Source organism: Alligator sinensis, unplaced genomic scaffold (genome assembly GCF_000455745.1).
Source record: "Alligator sinensis unplaced genomic scaffold, ASM45574v1 scaffold530_1, whole genome shotgun sequence".
Taxonomy (NCBI): domain Eukaryota; kingdom Metazoa; phylum Chordata; order Crocodylia; family Alligatoridae; genus Alligator; species Alligator sinensis.
The window spans coordinates 405869-416413 of record NW_005842673.1 but is presented as its reverse complement, the minus strand read 5'-3'; the positions used below and the strand labels follow the sequence as shown (position 1 = coordinate 416413).

Here is a 10545-nt window from a genome sequence, read left to right as displayed (position 1 = left end):
CTAGTCTCTCCTGATATCTAGCCTGAATTTACTCTCCATCAACTTATGGCCATTATTCCTTGTTACTCCTGGTACTGCTTGGGGGGACAGGGACTCTCCCATTGCCTGCTGGTCCCCCTTGGCCAGTTTATAGACAGCCACCAGATCCCCTCTCAGTCTTCTCTTGTGAAGGCTGAACAGATTCAGGTCCCGTAGCCTTTCCTCGTAGGGGCCTGCCTTGCTGCCCCCTGATCATGTGAGTGGCCCTCCTCTGGACACTCTCCATGTTGTCCACATCCCTCCTGAAGTGCGGCACCCAGAACTGGATGCAGTACTCTGACTTTGGCCCAAACAATGTTAGGAAGAACCTACTTTCTAAACCTTCATCTGTCAAGTGTCAGATTGCAAATGATTTTGTTAATGGCTCTTGACCCTGGAGAAATGTAAAATTCATTGGTTGAAGACTTGAATATCATAGTTCATAGTTTCATAGTTGGTAGGGTCGGAAGGGACCTGAGCAGATCATCAAGTCCGACCCCCTGCCATGGGCAGGAAAGAATGCTGGGGTCAAATGATCCCGGCAAGGTGTCTATGTAACCTCCTTTTGAAGACCCCCACGGTAGAAGCGAGCACCACTTCCCTTGGAAGTTGGTTCCAGATCCTAGCTGCCCTGACTGTGAAGTAGCGCCTCCTGATGTCTGGTCTGAATCTACTCTCTATCAACTTATGGCCATTATTCCTTGTTATTCCCAGTAGTGCTGATGAAAATGTTGAACAGTGTGGGTCTGAGGACCGAGCCCTGGGGGACCCCACTGCCCACATCCCTCCAGGTCAAAAATGACCCGTCCACCACCACTCTCTGGGTGCAGCCCTCCAGCCATTTGGCAACCCATTTGACTGTGTAGGCATCAACACCACAATCTCCTAATTTTTTAATGAGAATGGGGTGAGAGGCAGTGTTGAAGGCCTTCCTAAAGTCCAGAAAGACTACGTCCACCGTGACACCTGCGTCCAAGGATTTTGTGACCTGGTCATAGAAGGCCACCAGGTTGGTCTGACAGGACCTGCCTCTAATGAACCCATGTTGGTTGCCCCTAAGCATACACTCCCCTGCTTGCCCCTCGCAGATGTGCACCTGGATAATTTTCTCAAAGAGCTTTCCCAGGACTGAGGTAAGACTAACAGGCCTATAATTTCCTGGGTCCTCTGTCCTCCCTTTTTTGGAAGTGGGTACCACACTGGCCCTTTTCCAGTCCTCTGGCACCTCACCAGAGCACCACAAGTGCTCTTAAAGCTGTGCCAGGGGTCCTGCAATGACCTCTGATAATTCCCTCAGCACTCTGGTGTGGAGATCATCAGGTCCTGCTGATTTGAACATGTCCAGTCCCACCAGAAGTTCCCTGACTAGGTCCTCTCTGACCCTGGGCCTGGCCATGCCTCCCTTGGGACCATTGGGGATCCTGGTGGGGGGGGGATGACCTGGTCCCTGCTTAGAAAAATGGAGGCAAAGAAATTGTTAAATAGGTTAGCTTTGTCATCTGGTGAGACCACCAGATTTCCAAGTGTGTCCTGCAGAGGCCCCACATTACCCGGAACCTTCTTTTTAGCCCCTATTTATTTAAAAAAGGATTTCTTGTTATCCTTGATCTGGGTTGCTAGTCCCAGTTCCATCTCCATCTTGGCCTTCCTAACAGCCCCCCTACAATACTGAGCAATGGAGGTATAGTCCTCCCTGGTGATGGCCCCTCCCTTCCATTGGGTGTATGCCTCCTTCTTAGCTTTGAGACATTCCTGGATGCTTTTGGTGAGCCACGGGGGCTTTTGAGCACTCTTGCCCCCTTTGATCCGTGCTGGGATTGCTACTCTTTGGGCTTGGAGGATCGTCTCCTTCAGGAACTCTTCTTGGACTCCCAACTCCCCACCCCTCCGGGACCTCAGTGCCTCCCTGACTAGTCTCCTTAGCTCAATGAAATCCACCCTCCTGAAGTCTAGGGCTGCTGTCTTGCTGCAGACCTTTGCCACCCTGCGCTGGATAGTGAAATCAAATAGGCGATGATTGCTTTCGCCCAGGTGATCGAGCACCCGCAGTCCCCTCACCAGGTTGTCGCTTGTGGCCAGGACCAGGTCTAACAAGGCATTTCCCCTGGTGGGACTGCGTACCTCCTGGGTTAGATGGAGGTCCTGTAACATGGCTAGGAACCTACGTGAGCAGTCAGACCTGTCGGAACCTACGTGAGCAGAGCAGACCTGTCTGACTGCTCTTGCCAGCAAATGTCCAGATAGTTTAGGTCACCCATGATGACCACATCCTTTGACTTAACTGCCTCTACGAGCTGACCTGAGAATTCCCTGTCTAGCTCTTCTCCCTGGTTGGGTGGTCTGTAGTAGACTCCCACTGTTATGTCCCTTTCCCCCCAACCCCCTTGTATTCTGACCCAGAGCACTTCAGTCTGCCCCTCCTCTGACCCAGTGCTGCTCGTTGAGGATGTGAATTGTTCTTTGACATAGAGCACCAGACCCCTGCCTTTCCTCCCTGTTCTATTCCTCCTGTTCAGCCTATAGCCCTTGATGTTCGCTGCCTAGTCATGCGTTGGATCCCACCACGTTTTGCTGAGTCCCACTATGTCTGGGCTTGTGTTAGCTAGTAGGAGGGCAAGTTCCTCCTGCTTGTTCTCCATACTATGAGCATTAGTGTATAGGCATTTAAGGCCTCCTGAAGGTGTATGTACCACCCTGCTAATCCCAGGACTATCTGGGTCTCTCACCTGGGTATTTCTTGTGCTCGTCATCAGTCTTGGCTAGGCTGTTCTTGTAGGCAACTCTTGGTTTAGTGTTCCGAGGCTCCCTCCAACCTCATCCTCCCCTTCCCCCAATAAGTCTAGTTTTCCAGCATCTCTCCATCTCCATCTTTGGCCACAGAGGCTCTGGCCTTACCTTCAAGGCCAGTTGGAACCTCAGGCCCTTGGCTCTGGGTTTCCCTCATGGTGGCCCCCTGGCCCTTTTGACTCTTCTGGTCCTGGCCCCAGCATCGACCAGTCAAGGGGTCAGGACCCTTGACTGCTTCAAGTCATGCTTCTGAGCAAGCAGTCCATATTCTCTTACATTGGTCCGCCTTCTCAGACCCTACTATGGGGTTACACCTGGTTGTGGGAGCTAGGGTTATGAAACGCCACCAGGAGCCCCACCAGGCCACCCATCCCCAGCAGGGTACAGTTTTAGATCATACCCAGGACCAGGAGCCTCCTCCATCCCCATATCCCCAACCCATAAACCTCCCAGCTGTTCCTGAGCCTCAGCTCCACCAGCTGATGTCTCTCACAGAGCTACCAGCCACAAACTTCTGCTTCACCCTATATATATTGTGGGTCTCAAAATGGCTGCTGTACTCAAGCACCTGGCTGCTGTCTGCTCCAGCCCTTAAAGTGGCAGGCACCAACACTGCCCTGCCACAGTATACAAGAAAATACAGTACTTAAAAAGGAACAAATATAACATTAAAAAAAATTGCAAATGTATATCCATCTTGAGTATTTACACATGAGTAGCCCTGAAAGATAATGGAGGAGTATAAAAAAAGCCCCCAAAACCCAGAATTATCAATTGAATTATGCGGGTTTTTTTCCTTCACATGGATTTCTCTGTATCTTCACTCCTAAGTATCTGTGTCTGTGCAACCTGATTAATACTATCATAGGGAGTTGTGAGATCATTTTTTTTTCTTTATGTCCTTTCTTTATACTAGAAAGTATCTATGACTTCAGGACTTGTGTGGGGGGTGAGGGGGAACCAAAATTGAGCTAAATTAAATCAGATATGGAAAAGGATGAGCTTTACTCAAGGATGTCTACTCTGATCTTTTGATGTCCAATAAAAGTCCCCAAAGGTACAATTGATGCTTATGGTTCTAGCAATTTAATATGTAATTGTTCTATTCATAATCTGAAGTAGAATACATTAGGCAAAGCTGAGCAACCAGTGAACCTTTTCAAACTGAAGTTGTTCCCTGGTGATACCTGCAGTCCCTATGCATACAGAACCTGATTGACTTCTCAACCTTTCCCTAACTTATCTACTGAATTACTCCTACCTTATATACTGAATTCATATAGTTGAACTCTGTTTTTTCAATGAAAGGGACTTCTGGAATTCTCCTCATCTGTCAGTGCTATTCCAGATGAACTAAGTTATTCTGCTGAATTTCCAATCTACACAAATATAATAGTTTGGAAACTTTCTTTTTCTAAATGCACAGTCATTGGTCCACAGAATAAATTCCTGCTCAGAAGATCATTCCAAAGCAGCCTCGAGCCAAGGAGTGACGCAAGGAGAAGCCCCATGCCGGGGAGCAATACCGGCAGCCCCAAGCTGGGGAGAGACGGGGGGAGGAGCCCTGAGCCAGGGAGCAAAGCTGGCAGCCTTGAGCCAGGGAGAGACAGGGGAGCAGCCCCAAGACAGGAAGAATTGTTAATGCATAGGGGATGCATGTGAGATGGGCTGTGCACCCCCTGCAAGTGCCAGCTGTGAAACCAGAAATGCGAGTGAAAGTGCACTTCCAGTTTCATCAGTTTCACCACTGGCTCAGCTATTGGCTGCTGGGGGACTCCCCCTCTCCAGTCGGTGATCTGGTGCCCCCACAGACTTGGGAGGCACCAGTTGCCCATGCCAGGGAGAGATGGAAAGATGCTGGAAAGAGTAGCAAGGGAGGAAATGACCAGGGGGCATGGCCAGAAAAAAACAAAAGACTGACACTGGAGCCCAGGAGGGAGAAGAGAGAGTGTGCATACCATGGAAAGGAGGAGTATGAAGAACAGCCAAGAAGCAGGTTGTAGAAGAGCCCCAGGGAGCAGGGGGACAAAGGAGGGTTGAGCAACAGTTGACGCTAGAGGCCAAGAGGAGCCCCACAGTCAGGTAAGAGACACACTGGAGGCTAGTCAGAGGGAGTGACAGTCCAGTGGTGATGACTGGAATGCAGGGGGAAAAAAAATAAAAATTAATGTAGGTTTAAACATAAGAGCTGCAGGCAGTGGTTAAAACAGGACTTTATTTTGCATGTTTATATTTTGGTCCAAACTGGACTTTTTTTATTTAGTGTTGTTGCACTGTTTCATTTTTTATTAGTATCCTGAAGGAATCATGGGTGTCAGGTAGTGCGAGGCAGGGGTACAGGGGATGGTGGAGCCCCAATTTTTCTGTTGAGTATTTTTCACATCAGTAAATGTTTTCTTCTTCTCTGTATTATGGTGAACATCTTCCCATTGAGGACAGTGTGTACACAACCCTGTAATAAGAGCAGAATACTTACCATCAAAGTCATGGCAGGAAAGTTTTATTATCAACAGGGAAGGGTTAAGAGTGATATAAGTCCCCTTACCCATTGTAACAGAAGAAAAGACATCATCTCGGAAAGGGCACAAGCCCCATAGGACCTACTGCTGACAGCTGCCTGTGCCTGAAAACTTACAAATAAATATTTTTTTTTCAAACGTGTAGTTGGTCTAATAAAAGATACCACTTCTACCACCAGTTCTGATTCTTTTTGCTTCTGGACCAGTATGGCTACAACCTGGATGCCAGTCATTGGCCCCAAATTCTTCCATGGCTCAAGGTAGAAAACAGAAGGAAAGTATAAACAAAACCAGCTGAAAAGTGTATTGTGGAGTGGGAGATCATGGGGAGTGAAATGCAGGACCTATAATGGAAAAAGAGGGTGCATATCTTGTGTATATCTTGGAAGTCTAGCTTTGTAAGAAAGCTCATCTAACCTTAATATATAGCAACAGTCCACTTCAGTTGCAATATGTATTTTAAAATCACTATTGATTTTCACTACAAAAATAGTTCAAAAAAATCAAACTAAGCCACTGAAGTCAATGACAGAGGCCCCATTTTCTAAATGGAAGTAGAAAAAACACTATTTCTGTGAATGCAACCCCCCCCCAATATATAGGAAGGGCATGCCTGGGTAACAGTCTGTTGGGATTTGATCCTGTTTCAGTGAAGTAACCGAAAGGTTTGCATTGACTTCAGAATGAGCAGAATAGTCTTTCAGTGAGTTTGGAAGGAACTGGTCTAGGCCAGATCATAGTTTTCACTCATATAATATTGATGCTATTGCAAGAGACTTACCTTTTGAACAGGATTTTTTTTTTTTTTTTTGCTTTGAAAGCAGGCATCTGCTAATATTCCTTGCCTTTGCAAAAGCTGTGAGGCCTGTGAATGACCATGTTAAGCTCCAGATAGCTCTAGGAAGGAAGAGCCAATACTTTAAAAAAAATATTTGTGGATATTGCTAATCTCATCTCTTGATTAAGATGTGGTCTTTTTCCCAAAATAAACGTATTTTTCTTTTTACCACTTGGTTGGTCTTGAGATAGGAGGAATGTGCAACAGAAGTAGCTCATGTTTTGTTAATGCTAGTATTGGTAATGATAGTTCCTAATGAGCCCTGCTCTGACAAAGACTGTTTTATTTCCTTTTTCACATCGTAAAGAAGAGAAACTAAAAACACTCTTGCTACAGGGAAAAAGTTACATTGTTGAGTTTACATTATTATGTTTACATTGTTACAGGGGACATGTACATTTTTAAACTGGACTCTGCTTTTTTGGGTGCCCTCCCGTGACAAATTGCTGTAGTTACTTAATTGCTTCAAATCTGATCCACGCTGTAAAACTTTTTGTTATTTAAAACACAGCAGCATAAAGAAAATTTGGTCTCCTCAATTGCTGCTATTAGATGAGTTGCCCACAGGGCATGCTGTAGGAGCTGTATGTCCCCAAAATGGCTTCCCTTTTTTTCTCCTCTTCTAGTAGCTCTTTCATTTGAACTGATTAGGGATATGAAACTGTCTTAAACCTTTTTTCATAAATTATCCAATTCTTCCAATTTAGTAAGCATACCATAAAATAATATCTCTGGTAATATTTTGATACTTCAGTCTCCATACTGATTTAGAAGCAGTAATTAAGGTCTTGGTGAAAATTAAAAATAAAAATTAAATGTTTAATATGCATTAACATGCAGTAAACTCTATCTTTTCTAATCTCAGGGGAAAAAAAAATATTCCAGGTCTGGATTAAGTTTAATTTTTGGTGAATGGTGTGGTTCAGATCTCATTTAATCAAAAATTGATTTTCCCATTCCCATTTTAGAAAAAGTAAGCAGCTGTGTAATTTTATATGACTTGGAAAGGACCTATTCTATTTGTAGGATGAATTGTGTTTGTATTCTTTTGAGTTACTGTACCACTAGGAAGCTATGAATAATAAAAGTCTACAGAGGGTGAAACTAAATATTGTGAATTACATCTAACTTCACACATTTTCAGCTTTAAAAATATTTATAAACTACTGATAAGCTGGTAAATAACAACAATAAAAAAAATGGTGCAAGTACTGTGGAAACTGAAGATCCAGAAATGTGTATTTAAGCAGTTGGTGTACTCTTTATACCACTACAAAATTTATAGCGTTTCAAACACAATATATATATGCACTGTTACAGGTTTTGACTTCAATAACGGATAAAAATAACTCATCCCCTGTTTACAATATAATTCCCCAATCAATTGAATGCAAACCACAACAAGATAGTTGTGTTCACTTGTAGCCAGAATCAGTGTTCAATTTCCATGTAAACTTAGCTGACTCCATACAAATTTGTAGTCAGATAAACATGTAGACAAGGTCTAACAAGGCCCTAAGATTAAACATTTTGGCATAGATTTTTATATATTTTCAGGTTTTCCTATTTCATGTTTTATGTTGAACCCCAAAACAGTGAAATAATATGATATAGGTGCCCCAGCATGCTTAATCATTAATTATGCAAGTGCTATAATGTACATTTAACTTTTATTTATTTTTTCACTGTAACACATTTAATATTAGCTGCATCAGTTATAATATTTCTACTTTAAAGTTTTTAGGACAGATTTTTTTCTTCAACATATCTTGGGCCAATTCATCAGCTCCATGGGTGTTACATCATTGTTAATACTGAATTAAATTATGTGAAGGTCTGGTAAAGATATAAAATTTGGAAACAATTGGTATATACTTTTCAACTTGAAAAAACTTATTTAAGCATGATTGTTCTGAATATTTTATAGACATTATCCACATGAGCTCACAGTGCCCCTTAAAGCAGGAAAAGAAAAAAAAAAAAGATATATTTTTCTTCTGCTATAACAAATTAAATTTAGAAAATTATGCTCCTGAAAAAATTATTTAGTTCTGTACAATTAAGAAAATTACTCTAGCCATTAAGGCTTCTTCCCATAGAGCTTTTTTCTTTTGTCCTCATATATGTCATTTTGAGGAACAATTTTGGTCATCAGTTGACATTATTATTTTTGAAAATTTACCTTCACAATAAATCAAACACCCTAAACCTAGTTTCAATAGGTAACTATATTCCAGGATCATTTTTCATTTTCTAGAACCATTGAACTTTATGCTCTTTGAGGGATTTTCAAATGATTGAGATATTTTCTTTTAGATTTTTTTCTGCACTACATATTTCCCCTGTAAAAGTATGGAGAAAGCCTCAGTGGGAAAAAACATGGTTCCACTGAAGTCAAATTATCAAGGACTTCTTTGATTTCTCTTGTCATAGATCATTACAGGTAAATGTTGTGTACATTCCTTTTTAGAATCCCATATTTTTATACAAGTGAAAACAGGAAGCGCGATAACTAAGATAATTTCCACATTGCTCAGATGATACATCCTCAAATAATTTTACATCTTTGAATTTTAACATTGAAGCTTCCAGATTCAGGGAAGTAAAATGTGAGCTCTCTCTAGGGCATTTAAGCCATCTCAAAGACCTTTCTTTTGGTGTTTTAATTATAGTGATAAACTGATTATATGGAATTATACAATGGCAGAACATTCAGAAAGAAGAAAAATGAAGGGTCCCATAGAAACTATGAAATATTTATCTTTTTTCTAACTATGAACTCCATCATTCCATCTAGATTGATTAAATGCCACACTGTACAAAATAATTAGATATGGTGAGTAATTTAACACTTTTTATGAACATCTTTTCATATTCACTTCTACACTCATTTGTGTTTGCTTTTCATGGAGATATTGGCAAATTAGCTTAATAGTGAATAAATTAATTTTAAATTAACATTATAACAAAAGTTAACATTTAACTCATAAACGTGAATATTTTCCCTAGAAACCTAATTCTAAGAGTTCCCCTTATCATAACTAGAATTGTAGTTATATATCCATTGTCTCAGGCCAAATCCTCAGCTTATGTAGTATATATCCATTGACTACAGTGGTTCTATGCCACATTACACCAGCCCATTGTTAAATATTATTTATTAGTTTTAATGCTATGGCATCCAAATGAGTTAACTCCTTTATTTTGCTTAGTGTGGCAAAGTAGGGGTCCCTGACTAGCCACAGAGCTAGTTTCCCACCTGCCTCTGGGCATGCCACCCACCTGTTTCACCTTCCATGCCTTGTTGTAATTAGGTTGTTAATTAAGGTGGGAGGCTGCCCATTGTATGCCCAATTTTGTGGGCAGGGTGGCTATCTGTGGCTCTGTTCTACCCCTATACTGGAGCCCAAGCCTCACAGATGGCATCTCAGGCAGTTGGCTTAACTGTCCCCTTTGTTCATTAGGTGTGGCCCCACTCATGGGACCTTTGGCTTCCATATAAGCCTTGGTCCCATCTCAGGCCAGTCAGGACCCCAAACTTATTTGCTTATCATGGGCATCCCTCGTGGTGGGCCCCTGGACATTTTGACCCTGCCAGTCCTGGCCCCAGCATTGACCAGTCAAATCCCTCAATTAGGTTTATACCTACTGCCTGCATTCAGAGATTGGGGTCACCCATTCCCAGCTCAGGGGCTTCTGGAAGCATGCCTGGCCTTGTGGGGTCAGTACCCCAGCAGGCTCAGGCACTTCCCAAAGCTTACCTGGCCTACCCCGCTCTGATGCTAAATGACCCACCCCAAGCTGTACAGGAAGGTGAGGGCTGGGGTTAAGTCACCCCTACCCGCCTTTCCCCGGGGTGATAACTGGCTTGGCATTTCCTGGGGGCTCCCGTGCCACTGAGAGCCCCACCAGGCCACCCACTCCTGGCAAGGTGCAGTTTTAGGTCATGCCCAGGACCAGGAGCCTTCAAACCATCCCCTGCAGCTCCTGTTCTTACCTCCAGGATGTTGAATTCAGCCTAGTAACCAAGCAATGTTACTGCCTGGCTTGACAGTAGTGAACTGCTCTGTTTATATATGCAGCCATGGATCTAAAATGGCTGCCACATTTAAGCACCATCTGGCTGCTTGGCTCAGCCCTTAAAGTGGCAGGCATCCACAGTGCCCTGACACACTTAGCATTACACAAATCTATAAAGAACCCTTAAAATTGCACCCCCCTGCCCCCAAAGCCTGCAAACTATGAATAAATACATAGGATGGAACAGGAAATGGGAGAGGTGGTTAGCTGTATTAGTTTGAAGTCAAGTAGAAGGCAGGATAGATTTTCACCCTATAGACTAACCAAAGTGTGTGCGTGTGTATTCTATATGTAAAAGAAGAA

At 43.1% G+C, this 10545-nt stretch overlaps 1 long non-coding RNA gene across 1 annotated transcript; it reads right to left on the bottom strand.

Annotated features, from left to right (window-relative positions):
* Positions 1-4996: 4996 nt before the first annotated feature.
* Positions 4997-10198, bottom strand: LOC106722787. Its single transcript, XR_001358799.1, has 3 exons — positions 10160-10198; positions 5351-5435; positions 4997-5257 (listed from the first exon to the last, which is right to left on the bottom strand). It is a non-coding gene; the product is annotated as an uncharacterized LOC106722787 (long non-coding RNA).
* Positions 10199-10545: the final 347 nt, after the last annotated feature.